The sequence below is a fragment of the Macaca fascicularis genome, chromosome 1 (assembly GCF_037993035.2).
Source record: "Macaca fascicularis isolate 582-1 chromosome 1, T2T-MFA8v1.1".
Lineage (NCBI taxonomy): Eukaryota > Metazoa > Chordata > Mammalia > Primates > Cercopithecidae > Macaca > Macaca fascicularis.
The window spans coordinates 99,611,494-99,631,038 of NC_088375.1; the positions used below are offsets into that span (position 1 = coordinate 99,611,494).

The 19,545-nt window shown below is 62.0% G+C and overlaps 11 non-coding genes across 11 annotated transcripts; 6 read left to right on the forward strand and 5 right to left on the reverse strand.

Annotated features, from left to right (window-relative positions):
• Positions 1-2,220: 2,220 nt before the first annotated feature.
• On the reverse strand, positions 2,221-2,291 carry TRNAG-GCC (transfer RNA glycine (anticodon GCC)). The gene has a single exon. It is a non-coding gene; the product is annotated as a tRNA-Gly (tRNA).
• Positions 2,292-3,959: 1,668 nt separating this feature from the next.
• TRNAL-CAG (transfer RNA leucine (anticodon CAG)) lies at positions 3,960-4,042 on the reverse strand. The gene has a single exon. It is a non-coding gene; the product is annotated as a tRNA-Leu (tRNA).
• Positions 4,043-4,640: 598 nt separating this feature from the next.
• TRNAD-GUC (transfer RNA aspartic acid (anticodon GUC)) lies at positions 4,641-4,712 on the forward strand. Its single transcript has one exon. It is a non-coding gene; the product is annotated as a tRNA-Asp (tRNA).
• Positions 4,713-5,337: 625 nt separating this feature from the next.
• TRNAG-UCC (transfer RNA glycine (anticodon UCC)) lies at positions 5,338-5,409 on the forward strand. Its single transcript has one exon. It is a non-coding gene; the product is annotated as a tRNA-Gly (tRNA).
• Positions 5,410-5,696: 287 nt separating this feature from the next.
• TRNAE-CUC (transfer RNA glutamic acid (anticodon CUC)) lies at positions 5,697-5,768 on the forward strand. The gene has a single exon. It is a non-coding gene; the product is annotated as a tRNA-Glu (tRNA).
• A 4,592-nt stretch (positions 5,769-10,360) lies between these two features.
• On the reverse strand, positions 10,361-10,431 carry TRNAG-GCC (transfer RNA glycine (anticodon GCC)). The gene has a single exon. It is a non-coding gene; the product is annotated as a tRNA-Gly (tRNA).
• A 1,671-nt stretch (positions 10,432-12,102) lies between these two features.
• On the reverse strand, positions 12,103-12,185 carry TRNAL-CAG (transfer RNA leucine (anticodon CAG)). Its single transcript has one exon. It is a non-coding gene; the product is annotated as a tRNA-Leu (tRNA).
• A 598-nt stretch (positions 12,186-12,783) lies between these two features.
• Positions 12,784-12,855, forward strand: TRNAD-GUC (transfer RNA aspartic acid (anticodon GUC)). Its single transcript has one exon. It is a non-coding gene; the product is annotated as a tRNA-Asp (tRNA).
• A 625-nt stretch (positions 12,856-13,480) lies between these two features.
• On the forward strand, positions 13,481-13,552 carry TRNAG-UCC (transfer RNA glycine (anticodon UCC)). Its single transcript has one exon. It is a non-coding gene; the product is annotated as a tRNA-Gly (tRNA).
• A 287-nt stretch (positions 13,553-13,839) lies between these two features.
• On the forward strand, positions 13,840-13,911 carry TRNAE-CUC (transfer RNA glutamic acid (anticodon CUC)). The gene has a single exon. It is a non-coding gene; the product is annotated as a tRNA-Glu (tRNA).
• Positions 13,912-18,506: 4,595 nt separating this feature from the next.
• Positions 18,507-18,577, reverse strand: TRNAG-GCC (transfer RNA glycine (anticodon GCC)). Its single transcript has one exon. It is a non-coding gene; the product is annotated as a tRNA-Gly (tRNA).
• Between the last annotated feature and the right edge of the window lie 968 nt (positions 18,578-19,545).

Below are 19,545 nucleotides of genomic sequence, written 5' to 3' on the forward strand. Positions count from 1 at the left end.
ACCTTATGGCTGTCTTCCCTTGTTCCCTAAAAATCGCTGTTATTCTATTCTTTCTCAAGGTGCACTGATTTCATATTGTTCAAACACACATGTTTTACAGTCAATTTGTACAGTTAACCCAATTATCACCGTGGTCCTGAGGTGACGTCCATCCTCAGCTTACGAAGATAACAGGATTCAGAGATTAAAGCAAAGACAGGCATAAGGAATTATAAAAGTATTATTTGGGAACCCATAAATGTCCATATAGAAATGAAATCTTCACAATTTATGTTCCTCTGCCCCAGCTCCAGCCGGCCCCTCCGTTCGGGGTCCCTGACTTCCCGCAACATACACGCGCATGTGTGTACACGTGCTCCCACTCACTGTTGACAGGTTTGAGATTCTCGCCTATTCTGGATGTGAAAACGAGTCTCGAGAGGTCCCGTTATTTGGACCAACCTGGCCACGGGCATTGAAGCGTGGAGGACGCAGGAGCTGGTGGGGAAAACCCAACAGCCAAGCTGACCAAAGCCACATGTGCGGAGTTGGGGTTCATGATAGACTTGTAGCCGAGGTTTGCTTCCCATTGCCTGACCTACGCTCTCGATCTTCTCTCCAAGTGTCAAGGAACATGTGGAGACGGTACCTATCCCCAACGCCAAGATTCGCTGTGGAACTTTCTTCCCATCCCCTCCTTAGCACAGATGAGCCCAGTTCTCCAACCCTCTATTCAACCCGTATTGATCTTACCGTTTGGCTGATTCCCCGAGTCAATGGCAGAGGTCAGTCGACTTCTTGCCAATACTCTCTTTAGGGGCAAAGTAGAGGTCCAACCAACTGCACAAAGCTGTCCCGTGTCATTCGTGGGATCTTGGCACAGTCGGATCACCTGCAGAGAGAGACCAGACCCTATCGGGGATGGAGAGGTTTGCCATCCCCACGGGAGGCTGGCTTGCTTGCCAGGGCGATGTGGGTGGATGTCAGCGGGTGACAGTGATGGACGAAGGTGTCCGTTCCCGTGGCTGGCGTCCAGCCCAGCCCGGGGCAAGGGGCTGACACCAAGGAAAGGAGAGAAGCATGTCGTGTGCTGGGAGCTGGAAGGAAGAGTCCAGGGTGTCCAGGGGGTGCAGAGGACTGGCTGGCAAGGTCTGGGAGTGAGGCTATCCAGTCAAACGGAAGTCGTGCAGAGGCCTGGGGCGTTAGGGCACCTCGCGGGCTGCCCATGCGGTCGGAGGGATCGCAGCTGGTGGCGGAGCTGGCATGTGTCTGAAGAGCCTGAAGGAGGCCAGGGCTGAGGGATATGAGTCGTGTGAGAGAGGGGCATTGACGGCGAGAGGGAGAGCTGGATGTGCGAGAGAGAGAGACAGAGAGATAGAGTCACAGAGAGACAGAGAGAGAGAGCGAGAGAGAGCTGGAGACCCAGTGAGACAGAGAGAGAGAGGGAGTGAGAATGTGTGTGTGTGTCTGTGTGTGTGTGAGTGAAAAGGCGGTTGGGGTGAGAAAAAGACGGCGGAGGGAGGGCTGAGCCTGAAGGCTGGACGGAAGAGTACATTGTCAGCGGGTGGGTCTTGGAAGGAAGGAAGTCTGTGTGGTCAAGGGGGATCCCCGCCGGGGAGACTGGGATGCTGCTTGGGCTGGGCAGTCAGAATACGGAGTGGGGCTGGGGTGAGGTGACAAGCAGCCCAGGGTGGGGCAGACATCGTGACAGAGCGACTGGAGGCCACGTCCCACGTCCCGAAGGGGTAGGGAATGCAACTGGACCCCAGACATAAATAAGCCGTCTTCAGGATGGAAGGGCAACCATGGCAACATTTTCTGGATGTGGGGAGCCATCGAGGGGGAGAGAGAGAGACCAAGAGGTAGAGGTGGTGAAGGGTGAAGAGAAGAGGTGGGGCAAGTGGGTGCAAGCCCGTGGTGCCTGGCGATATTCCTTGAAGTGAAATGCGTCGGGCAGAGGTGGTGGCAGGGTAGTGAAGAGAAACAGGACCAGGAGGTTGCCAAGGGCTGGTGTCTGGCGTGCTTTCGTGTTTGGAGGGGTTGTTTTTACCAAGGAAGGGGGGAGGGGTCAGCCTCACCCGCAAGTCAGTGGAGAGAGGCACGGAAGAAAGGGCAGAGGGGCATCGCGCGTGGGAGCGCAGCCGTTGCAGGACACGCTGGCGCGCCCGGAGTGTAAGGAGGCGGCAGAGGCGAGCGCAGCTCCATTTGGAGCAGCAGCAGCACCAAAATGGGAGGGCGTGCTGCATGGGCCGGGAATCGAACCCGGGCCTCCCGCGTGGCAGGCGAGAATTCTACCACTGAACCACCCATGCACCGATGGTAAAGCCAACGGAAGCTGGCACAGCGGAACTCGCCACCAGCCGCCGTTCACTGGTCACCGCCTGCCGTGGGTCTCCGTCCCATTGGGGCGTCCACGAGAGGCTGGCCCGACGGGGCGAGCAGAAGGGGAGGCTCCCGTCACGTCGAGGGACCTGGGGCGCGGCGCGGAGGGAGAGCGGAGGGAGAGAGGCCGACTCCTCCCGTCTTGCGCTTTCTCTGCCGCCCAGAGCCCAGAGACTGCCCGCCGGGGTCGCCAGGGGAAGGACCAGCCGTGGCCCGCGCCCGAATGCCCCGTGTGGGCAGCTGAGCTGTGGCGGGCCTTGCTGAGCGCGGATCCCCGGCCCAGACCCAGAGTTTTTCTTTTGTGTTTGTTTTGTTTTGTTTTCTTTGTTGTTGTTGTTGTTGTTGTTGTTGTTGTTCCGGCCGGGCTGGCCTTCTCGCTTGTGTCAGCTGCGGGTGGGTGTGGGGGTGGGTGTGTCAGCGTGTCAGCGAGCGGGGGCGGCGATGGGGGGACGGGTCTCGCAGCCGCCGCGTGCGGCTCAGAAACGCAGACCAAGTCCGTGGGCGCCTCGCTTCTGCGCTCTGACCCAGGCCACCGGCTCGCACTCGGGGTCCGGCCCCGATGGGCTGGTAGGGAGGCTGGAGCGCCAGAAAGGAGCGGAGGAGCGCTTTGGCAGAGCCGCAGCTGGCTGACCCGGGAGAAGGCGCGCTGGGTGTGGCTGGGACGGCCCAGGCCGCGGCTTCCCGCGTGGGGATGCGGTGTGGTGTGGCGCAGAGCTGTCCCGGCGGGGCCTGGCGTTTGTGGGCGCGTGACGGGGATCTAGGGCTTCCGCTCGTGATTCCTCGTTGGCTATCTTTCCGGGTACGGACTCGCCTGCCAGGCTGTGTGCAGGGATCCCGCTGCCTCTGGCCGGCAGGCGTCCCGGCTGCAGGTGGGCCGGCAGGCAGGTGTTAGCGGGAAGGGAGCACAAGTAGCGAGGTGAGATCGGCGACCTGCCTAGGGCGTCGGGAGAGTGGAATGCGCAGGCGGGGTCCGAGGGGTACCGGAGGAAAGGGCAGGATGTTGGATGGCGTGCCTGTGGTGGGAGAAGTGTGCGCGGCTCCAAGAGCGGGTCGCTGGCTCGCTGCTGTTCGGCGGTCAGAGGTTGGAGGGTGAAACCGAGCGGGCTGTGCACGCCGGAGGCCTCTGGGCAGCGCAGCGGCGATTCAAGGCGGTGGGCGCTGGGCGCTGGGCGGAGGCCGGTGGGAGGAAGGCGGGAAAAGGAGGAATAGGGGCAGAGTCCGGGCTGCGTCTGTTTGGGCGAGTGAGGAGAAGGCGGGCGGAGGAGATAGGTAGGGAAGAGCGTGGAAGGTGGTCGCGGTCGCTCGCTGTGTGTGTGGGGCCAGGGAAGAGGGCGTGTGAGGTGGTGGGGAGTGCGTCTGTCCGAAGGGCAATCGGTAAAGGGTCGCGGGCGCTGGCGCATGGTCCTGGGCTGTTTCTGCGACGGCCGGCGGGTGGGCAGGAAGAAGGGACGTGCCTGAGAAGCGGCGGCGTTTTGGAGGCTTGCTTCAAGGGGGCTGGAGTTTGGAGAGTGGGCAAGGGCTCAAGGCAGGAACCGACCAAAGGTGCTCCAGGGTTGCGATGGGCGTTGCCCTCCGGCGGGCGGGCCAAAAGGTCGGGTTGTCAGGAGTGGGATTCGAACCCACGCCTCCAGGGGAGACTGCGACCTGAACGCAGCGCCTTAGACCGCTCGGCCATCCTGACGGCGCGCCGGGGCGCGTCGCCGCTCGCCTGGCTGGGACCCGGCGCGAACGCCGGCGCCCTTGGCCGGCGCCTGTCTGGGTTCGGTGCGCAACCGACGGACCGCGGGGCCGGAGCGGGCGCCGAGTGAACGGAGCCGGCCGGCGTTGGCGTGGACGCCTCCGCGTCCCCACCCCGGACCCAAACGGTCCGCGTCGGGCCGGGCGCCGCCGCCCGCCCCCGCGCCCGCGCCTCCGCTGGCGGAACCCCGCAGGGCGCGCGCCCACCACGTCCTAGGAGCAGCAGCCTGGCTGTTTGGCCCGCAGCCTCTTCCTGCCGGCGCGATCCCCGCGCTGGAGACGGCAGGCAGGGCGCAAGGGGAGGTTCCACGCCGCTCCGGTAGCTGTCGGGGTCCGGCTCCGGGTCCCAGTGGGACCGCAGGGTGCTTTGTTGGGTGTCGGGGTAGGCCGCGCCAACGGTGGCGGGTGGCGGGTGGCGGGTGGCGGGTGGCGGGTGGAGGGCGAGCAGGCGCGGGGCCCCTGCGGTCGGGGGAGGGGATCAAGGCAGGGCTAGGCGTCCGCGGTCGGAGTGGGGTCTGGCGTCCCGGCGACCGTGGCCGTCGTCCTCGTTAGTATAGTGGTGAGTATCCCCGCCTGTCACGCGGGAGACCGGGGTTCGATTCCCCGACGGGGAGGCAGCAGTCCTTTTAGGGCCGCCGCCTCGGACCCAGCCTGTGGGCCCTCCTTCTCCTTCCTCCGCCCTCCAGCTAGTCGCAGGGCGCCATCCCGGGCCTGACCTGCCTGGCCCCTTGGCCCCCTGGGCCCTCTGGGCCCCCTTGGCCTCAGGGGCCCCCTTGGCCTCCTCCCTTTTCTTCTCGCCCGCCGCTTGATCGCCACAGCCGGGCGGCCTCCTCTGGCCCCCAGGGCGCCCAGCGAGCTGCCGGCCCAAAGTGGTTGTGGGAAGAGGCTTTCTGCCACTTGGCACAGGGCCCGGCGGCGGCGGTCGGTGGGAGGCGGAGGAGTTGAGGACCCTGTGGACGCCGGCCGTGTGCCCCCCGGACACCTGGTGGAGAAGGACTCCGGCGGCCCGGGTCTGCGAGGGAGCGAGAGCGCCCCCAGACGCAGAACGGGGGCGGAACGGGGCAGCCGCGCTCGCCTTGCACCGGTGGGGCGCGGGCCGGCCTTTGGCGAGGCCGTGGCGGCGCGGAGCTGCGGGCGGGCAGGCGGACAGACGGGGCGTCGGGGCGCTGCTGCGCCGGGCGTGGGCGGCGCGCTGGTGGGAGCCCCGGGCCGGCGTGGCGGGGCTGCCCGCGCCGTGCGGCGTTGGTGGTATAGTGGTGAGCATAGCTGCCTTCCAAGCAGTTGACCCGGGTTCGATTCCCGGCCAACGCAGCGGGCCGACCTTTTGCGGAGGTCCCGGGCGCCGGGCTCGTGTCGGAGCTTGGCCAGGGGCTGCGTGCGTGTGCGCCCGGGAAGGAGGGGCGCGGTGTTTGGAGGGTGTGCTGCGAACAGGGCCAGAGCTGCTGGTTGGGGCGGGCGGGTTGCCGCCCGCGTCTCCGGGGCTGGTTGCGGGTGTTTGTTTTAAAGGGAAGCAGGGGACAGGCGCCAAGGTAGCGCCCAATGCTGGGGCCACAGGCGCTGGGGCCAGGAGGCGCAAGCCGGGCCCTGAAGGCCGTCTCTCCCTGGTGGTCTAGTGGTTAGGATTCGGCGCTCTCACCGCCGCGGCCCGGGTTCGATTCCCGGTCAGGGAAGCCTTCCTTCTTTGGCTCTGCCTGCCAACTGCCAGGCCCCTTCACACCTCCCCTTTTGACCAACAGGCTCCCTCGCTTCTCAGGCGCCCCAGCCACAACCTCCGGCGGCCTCCACGTGCGCCCCCACCTCCCCGCCTACCTCCACCCCTCCGTCCTTTTGGCCTCGCTGGCGCCACCTTCGCAACATCCGCGTCACAGTTCTTCCTTGTCAGGTGCTCGCCTCCCTCCCACTCTTTCTCAGTGGCAAGGCCCACCGGCCGGGTCAGGCTTTCTCCTCCCATGGCCGCCAGGTGACCGCGGCCACTACCGCCGCCGCCGCCGCCGCCCACCTCGCACCCTCGTCTGGCCACGGAATGGGCCAGGACTCTCGAGCAGAGCGGCTTCCGCCAAGCCAAGCCGGGTGGCTGACGGGCCACTTCTCTCTCGGCTGCGGGGGATCTGCGCCCAGCGTTTGGGCCACGTGCCCAGAGCCACTCATGCCAGCAAGCGCACTGGCTTTTCCAAGGCGTGCCAGACCCTTGGAGCGCGGGATCCGTGATTGGGCTCCACGGGTGTCAGCGGCTTTGGTAGAAATGGCAGCGGAACTTGAGGAGCCGAGACCACGGGCCATGGCGCTGGGGAGCCAGAGCTGTGACAATCGCCCTTGTAGCATGATTATGTTTTTCTTCATGCGGACATGATATTGATGGGACTCCTGTGACATGCGGTAACACGTGTAGATTGCGTGGCGATCGATGATCAACTGAGGGGATGTAGGGCATCCATCCCGTGGGTATCTGTCATCTCTACCTGTTGGGAACACCTCAGGTGCTGTCTTCCAGCTCTGAAACACACGCTAATACATCGTTGTGACCCCTAGTCGCCCCACTCTGCCATGGAACATTATTAGAACGTATTGCCTCCGTCGAAACGCATGCTCGTACCCATTTCGCCAACCTCTCTTCACCCCAGTCACCCACCCACCCTCTCCAGCCTCTGGTGTCTATCGTTCTGCTCTCTACCTCCACAAGGTAAACTTTCTGATTGTTCAATTCCCACGATTGGAATCAGAACCTGCCCTCCGTGTCTTTCTGTGCCCGGCTCATTTGAGGTTACATCGTGACCTTTAGTTCCACCTCTGTTGCTGCAGACGAGAGGATTTCCTTCCTTTCTATGGCCAAATGGTATTCCATGGTGTCCACATGCCACGTTTTCGTTAATCCATTTCCCGGCCGATGGACACTTAGGTTGATTCGACGTTTCTGCAATTGTGAACAGTGCTGCAGTAAACATGGGGGTGCAGGTATCCCTCGGAAATTCAGATTTCCTGGTGCTTTGGTTAAACACCCATCCGCGGGATTGCCGGGCCCAAAGGTAGCTCTACCTTGAATTATCTGTGTGCGAGGGGTTGGGGGGAGGTGGCAGGGTAGGGTTGGGGTGGGGTTTTGTTTGTTTGTCAGTTTGTTGCATTTTGTTTTCACATATCTCCATGCCGTTTTTCATGGCGGCTGTACTTATTCGCCTTTCCGCCGACGGGGTCTAAGTCTTGCCTTTTGTCTACCTCGTCGCCAGGGTTGGTTATTTTCCCTCCGGCTTTAATGATAGCCATCCTAAGCGGGGTAAGATGACAGCTCCTCGTGGTTTTCATTTGCATTTCCCCGACGATGGGTGACGGTGAGCATTTTCTTCATACACCTATCGGGGGAACCCGCCCCCGATATTTCGGCGTAGGTTCCTTCTATTTTCCGTAAGTGCCGGCCGGCTGAGAAATAAAGAGGGAGAGTACAAAGAGAGGAATTTGACAGCTGGGCCGCCGGGGGTGACATCACATATCGGTAGGACCGTGATGCCCACCCGAGCCTCAAAACCAGCAAGTTTTCGTTAAGGATTTCAAAAGGGGAGGGGGTGTACGAACGGGGAGTAGGTACAAAGATCACATGCTTCGAAGGGCAAAAAGCAGAACAAAGATCGCATGCTTCTGAGGGAACAGGGCAAAGGGCAAAAGCAGATTTATTGATAAGGGTCTACGTTCAGCGGTGCACGTATTGTCTTGATAAACATCTCAAACAACAGAAAACGGGGTTCGAGAGCAGACAACCGGCCTGACCACAAACGCAGCAGGGCGCAGTTTTTCCCCGCCCTGATAAGCCTGATGGTACTGCAGGAGACCAGGGCGTGTCTCAGGCCTTATCTCGACCGCATAGGACAGCCGTTCCCAGAGCGGCTGTTTATAGACCTCCCACCAGGAATGCATTCCCTTCCCAGAGTATTAATCTCAATATTCCTTGCTAGGAAAAGAATTTAGCGGTATCTTCCCTACTTGCACGTCCGCTTATGGGCTCTCTGCAAGAAGAAAACTACGGCGCTTTTTGCCCGACCCCGCAGTCAGTCAGACCTTATGGCTGTCTTCCCTTGTTCCCTAAAAATCGCTGTTATTCTATTCTTTCTCAAGGTGCACTGATTTCATATTGTTCAAACACACATGTTTTACAGTCAATTTGTACAGTTAACCCAATTATCACCGTGGTCCTGAGGTGACGTCCATCCTCAGCTTACGAAGATAACAGGATTCAGAGATTAAAGCAAAGACAGGCATAAGGAATTATAAAAGTATTATTTGGGAACCCATAAATGTCCATATAGAAATGAAATCTTCACAATTTATGTTCCTCTGCCCCAGCTCCAGCCGGCCCCTCCGTTCGGGGTCCCTGACTTCCCGCAACATACACGCGCATGTGTGTACACGTGCTCCCACTCACTGTTGACAGGTTTGAGATTCTCGCCTATTCTGGATGTGAAAACGAGTCTCGAGAGGTCCCGTTATTTGGACCAACCTGGCCACGGGCATTGAAGCGTGGAGGACGCAGGAGCTGGTGGGGAAAACCCAACAGCCAAGCTGACCAAAGCCACATGTGCGGAGTTGGGGTTCATGATAGACTTGTAGCCGAGGTTTGCTTCCCATTGCCTGACCTACGCTCTCGATCTTCTCTCCAAGTGTCAAGGAACATGTGGAGACGGTACCTATCCCCAACGCCAAGATTCGCTGTGGAACTTTCTTCCCATCCCCTCCTTAGCACAGATGAGCCCAGTTCTCCAACCCTCTATTCAACCCGTATTGATCTTACCGTTTGGCTGATTCCCCGAGTCAATGGCAGAGGTCAGTCGACTTCTTGCCAATACTCTCTTTAGGGGCAAAGTAGAGGTCCAACCAACTGCACAAAGCTGTCCCGTGTCATTCGTGGGATCTTGGCACAGTCGGATCACCTGCAGAGAGAGACCAGACCCTATCGGGGATGGAGAGGTTTGCCATCCCCACGGGAGGCTGGCTTGCTTGCCAGGGCGATGTGGGTGGATGTCAGCGGGTGACAGTGATGGACGAAGGTGTCCGTTCCCGTGGCTGGCGTCCAGCCCAGCCCGGGGCAAGGGGCTGACACCAAGGAAAGGAGAGAAGCATGTCGTGTGCTGGGAGCTGGAAGGAAGAGTCCAGGGTGTCCAGGGGGTGCAGAGGACTGGCTGGCAAGGTCTGGGAGTGAGGCTATCCAGTCAAACGGAAGTCGTGCAGAGGCCTGGGGCGTTAGGGCACCTCGCGGGCTGCCCATGCGGTCGGAGGGATCGCAGCTGGTGGCGGAGCTGGCATGTGTCTGAAGAGCCTGAAGGAGGCCAGGGCTGAGGGATATGAGTCGTGTGAGAGAGGGGCATTGACGGCGAGAGGGAGAGCTGGATGTGCGAGAGAGAGAGACAGAGAGATAGAGTCACAGAGAGACAGAGAGAGAGAGCGAGAGAGAGCTGGAGACCCAGTGAGACAGAGAGAGAGAGGGAGTGAGAATGTGTGTGTGTGTCTGTGTGTGTGTGAGTGAAAAGGCGGTTGGGGTGAGAAAAAGACGGCGGAGGGAGGGCTGAGCCTGAAGGCTGGACGGAAGAGTACATTGTCAGCGGGTGGGTCTTGGAAGGAAGGAAGTCTGTGTGGTCAAGGGGGATCCCCGCCGGGGAGACTGGGATGCTGCTTGGGCTGGGCAGTCAGAATACGGAGTGGGGCTGGGGTGAGGTGACAAGCAGCCCAGGGTGGGGCAGACATCGTGACAGAGCGACTGGAGGCCACGTCCCACGTCCCGAAGGGGTAGGGAATGCAACTGGACCCCAGACATAAATAAGCCGTCTTCAGGATGGAAGGGCAACCATGGCAACATTTTCTGGATGTGGGGAGCCATCGAGGGGGAGAGAGAGAGACCAAGAGGTCGAGGTGGTGAAGGGTGAAGAGAAGAGGTGGGGCGAGTGGGTGCAAGCCCGTGGTGCCTGGCGATATTCCTTGAAGTGAAATGCGTCGGGCAGAGGTGGTGGCAGGGTAGTGAAGAGAAACAGGACCAGGAGGTTGCCAAGGGCTGGTGTCTGGCGTGCTTTCGTGTTTGGAGGGGTTGTTTTTACCAAGGAAGGGGGGAGGGGTCAGCCTCACCCGCAAGTCAGTGGAGAGAGGCACGGAAGAAAGGGCAGAGGGGCATCGCGCGTGGGAGCGCAGCCGTTGCAGGACACGCTGGCGCGCCCGGAGTGTAAGGAGGCGGCAGAGGCGAGCGCAGCTCCATTTGGAGCAGCAGCAGCACCAAAATGGGAGGGCGTGCTGCATGGGCCGGGAATCGAACCCGGGCCTCCCGCGTGGCAGGCGAGAATTCTACCACTGAACCACCCATGCACCGATGGTAAAGCCAACGGAAGCTGGCACAGCGGAACTCGCCACCAGCCGCCGTTCACTGGTCACCGCCTGCCGTGGGTCTCCGTCCCATTGGGGCGTCCACGAGAGGCTGGCCCGACGGGGCGAGCAGAAGGGGAGGCTCCCGTCACGTCGAGGGACCTGGGGCGCGGCGCGGAGGGAGAGCGGAGGGAGAGAGGCCGACTCCTCCCGTCTTGCGCTTTCTCTGCCGCCCAGAGCCCAGAGACTGCCCGCCGGGGTCGCCAGGGGAAGGACCAGCCGTGGCCCGCGCCCGAATGCCCCGTGTGGGCAGCTGAGCTGTGGCGGGCCTTGCTGAGCGCGGATCCCCGGCCCAGACCCAGAGTTTTTCTTTTGTGTTTGTTTTGTTTTGTTTTCTTTGTTGTTGTTGTTGTTGTTGTTGTTGTTGTTGTTCCGGCCGGGCTGGCCTTCTCGCTTGTGTCAGCTGCGGGTGGGTGTGGGGGTGGGTGTGTCAGCGTGTCAGCGAGCGGGGGCGGCGATGGGGGGACGGGTCTCGCAGCCGCCGCGTGCGGCTCAGAAACGCAGACCAAGTCCGTGGGCGCCTCGCTTCTGCGCTCTGACCCAGGCCACCGGCTCGCACTCGGGGTCCGGCCCCGATGGGCTGGTAGGGAGGCTGGAGCGCCAGAAAGGAGCGGAGGAGCGCTTTGGCAGAGCCGCAGCTGGCTGACCCGGGAGAAGGCGCGCTGGGTGTGGCTGGGACGGCCCAGGCCGCGGCTTCCCGCGTGGGGATGCGGTGTGGTGTGGCGCAGAGCTGTCCCGGCGGGGCCTGGCGTTTGTGGGCGCGTGACGGGGATCTAGGGCTTCCGCTCGTGATTCCTCGTTGGCTATCTTTCCGGGTACGGACTCGCCTGCCAGGCTGTGTGCAGGGATCCCGCTGCCTCTGGCCGGCAGGCGTCCCGGCTGCAGGTGGGCCGGCAGGCAGGTGTTAGCGGGAAGGGAGCACAAGTAGCGAGGTGAGATCGGCGACCTGCCTAGGGCGTCGGGAGAGTGGAATGCGCAGGCGGGGTCCGAGGGGTACCGGAGGAAAGGGCAGGATGTTGGATGGCGTGCCTGTGGTGGGAGAAGTGTGCGCGGCTCCAAGAGCGGGTCGCTGGCTCGCTGCTGTTCGGCGGTCAGAGGTTGGAGGGTGAAACCGAGCGGGCTGTGCACGCCGGAGGCCTCTGGGCAGCGCAGCGGCGATTCAAGGCGGTGGGCGCTGGGCGCTGGGCGGAGGCCGGTGGGAGGAAGGCGGGAAAAGGAGGAATAGGGGCAGAGTCCGGGCTGCGTCTGTTTGGGCGAGTGAGGAGAAGGCGGGCGGAGGAGATAGGTAGGGAAGAGCGTGGAAGGTGGTCGCGGTCGCTCGCTGTGTGTGTGGGGCCAGGGAAGAGGGCGTGTGAGGTGGTGGGGAGTGCGTCTGTCCGAAGGGCAATCGGTAAAGGGTCGCGGGCGCTGGCGCATGGTCCTGGGCTGTTTCTGCGACGGCCGGCGGGTGGGCAGGAAGAAGGGACGTGCCTGAGAAGCGGCGGCGTTTTGGAGGCTTGCTTCAAGGGGGCTGGAGTTTGGAGAGTGGGCAAGGGCTCAAGGCAGGAACCGACCAAAGGTGCTCCAGGGTTGCGATGGGCGTTGCCCTCCGGCGGGCGGGCCAAAAGGTCGGGTTGTCAGGAGTGGGATTCGAACCCACGCCTCCAGGGGAGACTGCGACCTGAACGCAGCGCCTTAGACCGCTCGGCCATCCTGACGGCGCGCCGGGGCGCGTCGCCGCTCGCCTGGCTGGGACCCGGCGCGAACGCCGGCGCCCTTGGCCGGCGCCTGTCTGGGTTCGGTGCGCAACCGACGGACCGCGGGGCCGGAGCGGGCGCCGAGTGAACGGAGCCGGCCGGCGTTGGCGTGGACGCCTCCGCGTCCCCACCCCGGACCCAAACGGTCCGCGTCGGGCCGGGCGCCGCCGCCCGCCCCCGCGCCCGCGCCTCCGCTGGCGGAACCCCGCAGGGCGCGCGCCCACCACGTCCTAGGAGCAGCAGCCTGGCTGTTTGGCCCGCAGCCTCTTCCTGCCGGCGCGATCCCCGCGCTGGAGACGGCAGGCAGGGCGCAAGGGGAGGTTCCACGCCGCTCCGGTAGCTGTCGGGGTCCGGCTCCGGGTCCCAGTGGGACCGCAGGGTGCTTTGTTGGGTGTCGGGGTAGGCCGCGCCAACGGTGGCGGGTGGCGGGTGGCGGGTGGCGGGTGGCGGGTGGAGGGCGAGCAGGCGCGGGGCCCCTGCGGTCGGGGGAGGGGATCAAGGCAGGGCTAGGCGTCCGCGGTCGGAGTGGGGTCTGGCGTCCCGGCGACCGTGGCCGTCGTCCTCGTTAGTATAGTGGTGAGTATCCCCGCCTGTCACGCGGGAGACCGGGGTTCGATTCCCCGACGGGGAGGCAGCAGTCCTTTTAGGGCCGCCGCCTCGGACCCAGCCTGTGGGCCCTCCTTCTCCTTCCTCCGCCCTCCAGCTAGTCGCAGGGCGCCATCCCGGGCCTGACCTGCCTGGCCCCTTGGCCCCCTGGGCCCTCTGGGCCCCCTTGGCCTCAGGGGCCCCCTTGGCCTCCTCCCTTTTCTTCTCGCCCGCCGCTTGATCGCCACAGCCGGGCGGCCTCCTCTGGCCCCCAGGGCGCCCAGCGAGCTGCCGGCCCAAAGTGGTTGTGGGAAGAGGCTTTCTGCCACTTGGCACAGGGCCCGGCGGCGGCGGTCGGTGGGAGGCGGAGGAGTTGAGGACCCTGTGGACGCCGGCCGTGTGCCCCCCGGACACCTGGTGGAGAAGGACTCCGGCGGCCCGGGTCTGCGAGGGAGCGAGAGCGCCCCCAGACGCAGAACGGGGGCGGAACGGGGCAGCCGCGCTCGCCTTGCACCGGTGGGGCGCGGGCCGGCCTTTGGCGGGGCCGTGGCGGCGCGGAGCTGCGGGCGGGCAGGCGGACGGACGGGGCGTCGGGGCGCTGCTGCGCCGGGCGCGGGCGGCGCGCTCGTGGGAGCCCCGGGCCGGCGTGGCGGGGCTGCCCGCGCCGTGCGGCGTTGGTGGTATAGTGGTGAGCATAGCTGCCTTCCAAGCAGTTGACCCGGGTTCGATTCCCGGCCAACGCAGCGGGCCGACCTTTTGCGGAGGTCCCGGGCGCCGGGCTCGTGTCGGAACTTGGCCAGGGGCTGCGTGCGTGTGCGCCCGGGAAGGAGGGGCGCGGTGTTTGGAGGGTGTGCTGCGAACAGGGCCAGAGCTGCTGGTTGGGGCGGGCGGGTTGCCGCCCGCGTCTCCGGGGCTGGTTGCGGGTGTTTGTTTTAAAGGGAAGCAGGGGACAGGCGCCAAGGTAGCGCCCAATGCTGGGGCCACAGGCGCTGGGGCCAGGAGGCGCAAGCCGGGCCCTGAAGGCCGTCTCTCCCTGGTGGTCTAGTGGTTAGGATTCGGCGCTCTCACCGCCGCGGCCCGGGTTCGATTCCCGGTCAGGGAAGCCTTCCTTCTTTGGCTCTGCCTGCCAACTGCCAGGCCCCTTCACACCTCCCCTTTTGACCAACAGGCTCCCTCGCTTCTCAGGCGCCCCAGCCACAACCTCCGGCGGCCTCCACGTGCGCCCCCACCTCCCCGCCTACCTCCACCGCTCCGTCCTTTTGGCCTCGCTGGCGCCACCTTCGCAACATCCGCGTCACAGTTCTTCCTTGTCAGGTGCTCGCCTCCCTCCCACTCTTTCTCAGTGGCAAGGCCCACCGGCCGGGTCAGGCTTTCTCCTCCCATGGCCGCCAGGTGACCGCGGCCACTACCGCCGCCGCCGCCGCCGCCGCCCACCTCGCACCCTCGTCTGGCCACGGAATGGGCCAGGACTCTCGAGCAGAGCGGCTTCCGCCAAGCCAAGCCGGGTGGCTGACGGGCCACTTCTCTCTCGGCTGCGGGGGATCTGCGCCCAGCGTTTGGGCCACGTGCCCAGAGCCACTCATGCCAGCAAGCGCACTGGCTTTTCCAAGGCGTGCCAGACCCTTGGAGCGCGGGATCCGTGATTGGGCTCCACGGGTGTCAGCGGCTTTGGTAGAAATGGCAGCGGAACTTGAGGAGCCGAGACCACGGGCCATGGCGCTGGGGAGCCAGAGCTGTGACAATCGCCCTTGTAGCATGATTATGTTTTTCTTCATGCGGACATGATATTGATGGGACTCCTGTGACATGCGGTAACACGTGTAGATTGCGTGGCGATCGATGATCAACTGAGGGGATGTAGGGCATCCATCCCGTGGGTATCTGTCATCTCTACCTGTTGGGAACACCTCAGGTGCTGTCTTCCAGCTCTGAAACACACGCTAATACATCGTTGTGACCCCTAGTCGCCCCACTCTGCCATGGAACATTATTAGAACGTATTGCCTCCGTCGAAACGCATGCTCGTACCCATTTCGCCAACCTCTCTTCACCCCAGTCACCCACCCACCCTCTCCAGCCTCTGGTGTCTATCGTTCTGCTCTCTACCTCCACAAGGTGAACTTTCTGATTGTTCAATTCCCACGATTGGAATCAGAACCTGCCCTCCGTGTCTTTCTGTGCCCGGCTCATTTGAGGTTACATCGTGACCTTTAGTTCCACCTCTGTTGCTGCAGACGAGAGGATTTCCTTCCTTTCTATGGCCAAATGGTATTCCATGGTGTCCACATGCCACGTTTTCGTTAATCCATTTCCCGGCCGATGGACACTTAGGTTGATTCGACGTTTCTGCAATTGTGAACAGTGCTGCAGTAAACATGGGGGTGCAGGTATCCCTCGGAAATTCAGATTTCCTGGTGCTTTGGTTAAACACCCATCCGCGGGATTGCCGGGCCCAAAGGTAGCTCTACCTTGAATTATCTGTGTGCGAGGGGTTGGGGGAAGGTGGCAGGGTAGGGTTGGGGTGGGGTTTTGTTTGTTTGTCAGTTTGTTGCATTTTGTTTTCAGATATCTCCATGCCGTTTTTCATGGCGGCTGTACTTATTCGCCTTTCCGCCCACGGGGTCTAAGTCTTGCCTTTTGTCTACCTCGTCGCCAGGGTTGGTTATTTTCCCTCCGGCTTTAATGATAGCCATCCTAAGCGGGGTAAGATGACAGCTCCTCGTGGTTTTCATTTGCATTTCCCCGACGATGGGTGATGGTGAGCATTTTCTTCATACACCTATCGGGGGAACCCGCCCCCGATATTTCGGCGTAGGTTCCTTCTATTTTCCGTAAGTGCCGGCCGGCTGAGAAATAAAGAGGGAGAGTACAAAGAGAGGAATTTGACAGCTGGGCCGCCGGGGGTGACATCACATATCGGTAGGACCGTGATGCCCACCCGAGCCTCAAAACCAGCAAGTTTTCGTTAAGGATTTCAAAAGGGGAGGGGGTGTACGAACGGGGAGTAGGTACAAAGATCACATGCTTCGAAGGGCAAAAAGCAGAACAAAGATCGCATGCTTCTGAGGGAACAGGGCAAAGGGCAAAAGCAGATTTATTGATAAGGGTCTACGTTCAGCGGTGCACGTATTGTCTTGATAAACATCTCAAACAACAGAAAACGGGGTTCGAGAGCAGACAACCGGCCTGACCACAAACGCAGCAGGGCGCAGTTTTTCCCCGCCCTGATAAGCCTGATGGTACTGCAGGAGACCAGGGCGTGTCTCAGGCCTTATCTCGACCGCATAGGACAGCCGTTCCCAGAGCGGCTGTTTATAGACCTCCCACCAGGAATGCATTCCCTTCCCAGAGTATTAATCTCAATATTCCTTGCTAGGAAAAGAATTTAGCGGTATCTTCCCTACTTGCACGTCCGCTTATGGGCTCTCTGCAAGAAGAAAACTACGGCGCTTTTTGCCCGACCCCGCAGTCAGTCAGACCTTATGGCTGTCTTCCCTTGTTCCCTAAAAATCGCTGTTATTCTATTCTTTCTCAAGGTGCACTGATTTCATATTGTTCAAACACACATGTTTTACAGTCAATTTGTACAGTTAACCCAATTATCACCGTGGTCCTGAGGTGACGTCCATCCTCAGCTTACGAAGATAACAGGATTCAGAGATTAAAGCAAAGACAGGCATAAGGAATTATAAAAGTATTATTTGGGAACCCATAAATGTCCATATAGAAATGAAATCTTCACAATTTATGTTCCTCTGCCCCAGCTCCAGCCGGCCCCTCCGTTCGGGGTCCCTGACTTCCCGCAACATACACGCGCATGTGTGTACACGTGCTCCCACTCACTGTTGACAGGTTTGAGATTCTCGCCTATTCTGGATGTGAAAACGAATCTCGAGAGGTCCCGTTATTTGGACCAACCTGGCCACGGGCATTGAAGCGTGGAGGACGCAGGAGCTGGTGGGGAAAACCCAACAGCCAAGCTGACCAAAGCCACATGTGCGGAGTTGGGGTTCATGATAGACTTGTAGCCGAGGTTTGCTTCCCATTGCCTGACCTACGCTCTCGATCTTCTCTCCAAGTGTCAAGGAACATGTGGAGACGGTACCTATCCCCAACGCCAAGATTCGCTGTGGAACTTTCTTCCCATCCCCTCCTTAGCACAGATGAGCCCAGTTCTCCAACCCTCTATTCAACCCGTATTGATCTTACCGTTTGGCTGATTCCCCGAGTCAATGGCAGAGGTCAGTCGACTTCTTGCCAATACTCTCTTTAGGGGCAAAGTAGAGGTCCAACCAACTGCACAAAGCTGTCCCGTGTCATTCGTGGGATCTTGGCACAGTCGGATCACCTGCAGAGAGAGACCAGACCCTATCGGGGATGGAGAGGTTTGCCATCCCCACGGGAGGCTGGCTTGCTTGCCAGGGCGATGTGGGTGGATGTCAGCGGGTGACAGTGATGGACGAAGGTGTCCGTTCCCGTGGCTGGCGTCCAGCCCAGCCCGGGGCAAGGGGCTGACACCAAGGAAAGGAGAGAAGCATGTCGTGTGCTGGGAGCTGGAAGGAAGAGTCCAGGGTGTCCAGGGGGTGCAGAGGACTGGCTGGCAAGGTCTGGGAGTGAGGCTATCCAGTCAAACGGAAGTCGTGCAGAGGCCTGGGGCGTTAGGGCACCTCGCGGGCTGCCCATGCGGTCGGAGGGATCGCAGCTGGTGGCGGAGCTGGCATGTGTCTGAAGAGCCTGAAGGAGGCCAGGGCTGAGGGATATGAGTCGTGTGAGAGAGGGGCATTGACGGCGAGAGGGAGAGCTGGATGTGCGAGAGAGAGAGACAGAGAGATAGAGTCACAGAGAGACAGAGAGAGAGAGCGAGAGAGAGCTGGAGACCCAGTGAGACAGAGAGAGAGAGGGAGTGAGAATGTGTGTGTGTGTCTGTGTGTGTGTGAGTGAAAAGGCGGTTGGGGTGAGAAAAAGACGGCGGAGGGAGGGCTGAGCCTGAAGGCTGGACGGAAGAGTACATTGTCAGCGGGTGGGTCTTGGAAGGAAGGAAGTCTGTGTGGTCAAGGGGGATCCCCGCCGGGGAGACTGGGATGCTGCTTGGGCTGGGCAGTCAGAATACGGAGTGGGGCTGGGGTGAGGTGACAAGCAGCCCAGGGTGGGGCAGACATCGTGACAGAGCGACTGGAGGCCACGTCCCACGTCCCGAAGGGGTAGGGAATGCAACTGGACCCCAGACATAAATAAGCCGTCTTCAGGATGGAAGGGCAACCATGGCAACATTTTCTGGATGTGGGGAGCCATCGAGGGGGAGAGAGAGAGACCAAGAGGTAGAGGTGGTGAAGGGTGAAGAGAAGAGGTGGGGCGAGTGGGTGCAAGCCCGTGGTGCCTGGCGATATTCCTTGAAGTGAAATGCGTCGGGCAGAGGTGGTGGCAGGGTAGTGAAGAGAAACAGGACCAGGAGGTTGCCAAGGGCTGGTGTCTGGCGTGCTTTCGTGTTTGGAGGGGTTGTTTTTACCAAGGAAGGGGGGAGGGGTCAGCCTCACCCGCAAGTCAGTGGAGAGAGGCACGGAAGAAAGGGCAGAGGGGCATCGCGCGTGGGAGCGCAGCCGTTGCAGGACACGCTGGCGCGCCCGGAGTGTAAGGAGGCGGCAGAGGCGAGCGCAGCTCCATTTGGAGCAGCAGCAGCACCAAAATGGGAGGGCGTGCTGCATGGGCCGGGAATCGAACCCGGGCCTCCCGCGTGGCAGGCGAGAATTCTACCACTGAACCACCCATGCACCGATGGTAAAGCCAACGGAAGCTGGCACAGCGGAACTCGCCACCAGCCGCCGTTCACTGGTCACCGCCTGCCGTGGGTCTCCGTCCCATTGGGGCGTCCACGAGAGGCTGGCCCGACGGGGCGAGCAGAAGGGGAGGCTCCCGTCACGTCGAGGGACCTGGGGCGCGGCGCGGAGGGAGAGCGGAGGGAGAGAGGCCGACTCCTCCCGTCTTGCGCTTTCTCTGCCGCCCAGAGCCCAGAGACTGCCCGCCGGGGTCGCCAGGGGAAGGACCAGCCGTGGCCCGCGCCCGAATGCCCCGTGTGGGCAGCTGAGCTGTGGCGGGCCTTGCTGAGCGCGGATCCCCGGCCCAGACCCAGAGTTTTTCTTTTGTGTTTGTTTTGTTTTGTTTTCTTTGTTGTTGTTGTTGTTGTTGTTGTTGTTGTTCCGGCCGGGCTGGCCTTCTCGCTTGTGTCAGCTGCGGGTGGGTGTGGGGGTGGGTGTGTCAGCGTGTCAGCGAGCGGGGGCGGCGATGGGGGGACGGGTCTCGCAGCCGCCGCGTGCGGCTCAGAAACGCAGACCAAGTCCGTGGGCGCCTCGCTTCTGCGCTCTGACCCAGGCCACCGGCTCGCACTCGGGGTCCGGCCCCGATGGGCTGGTAGGGAGGCTGGAGCGCCAGAAAGGAGCGGAGGAGCGCTTTGGCAGAGCCGCAGCTGGCTGACCCGGGAGAAGGCGCGCTGGGTGTGGCTGGGACGGCCCAGGCCGCGGCTTCCCGCGTGGGGATGCGGTGTGGTGTGGCGCAGAGCTGTCCCGGCGGGGCCTGGCGTTTGTGGGCGCGTGACGGGGATCTAGGGCTTCCGCTCGTGATTCCTCGTTGGCTATCTTTCCGGGTACGGACTCGCCTGCCAGGCTGTGTGCAGGGATCCCGCTGCCTCTGGCCGGCAGGCGTCCCGGCTGCAGGTGGGCCGGCAGGCAGGTGTTAGCGGGAA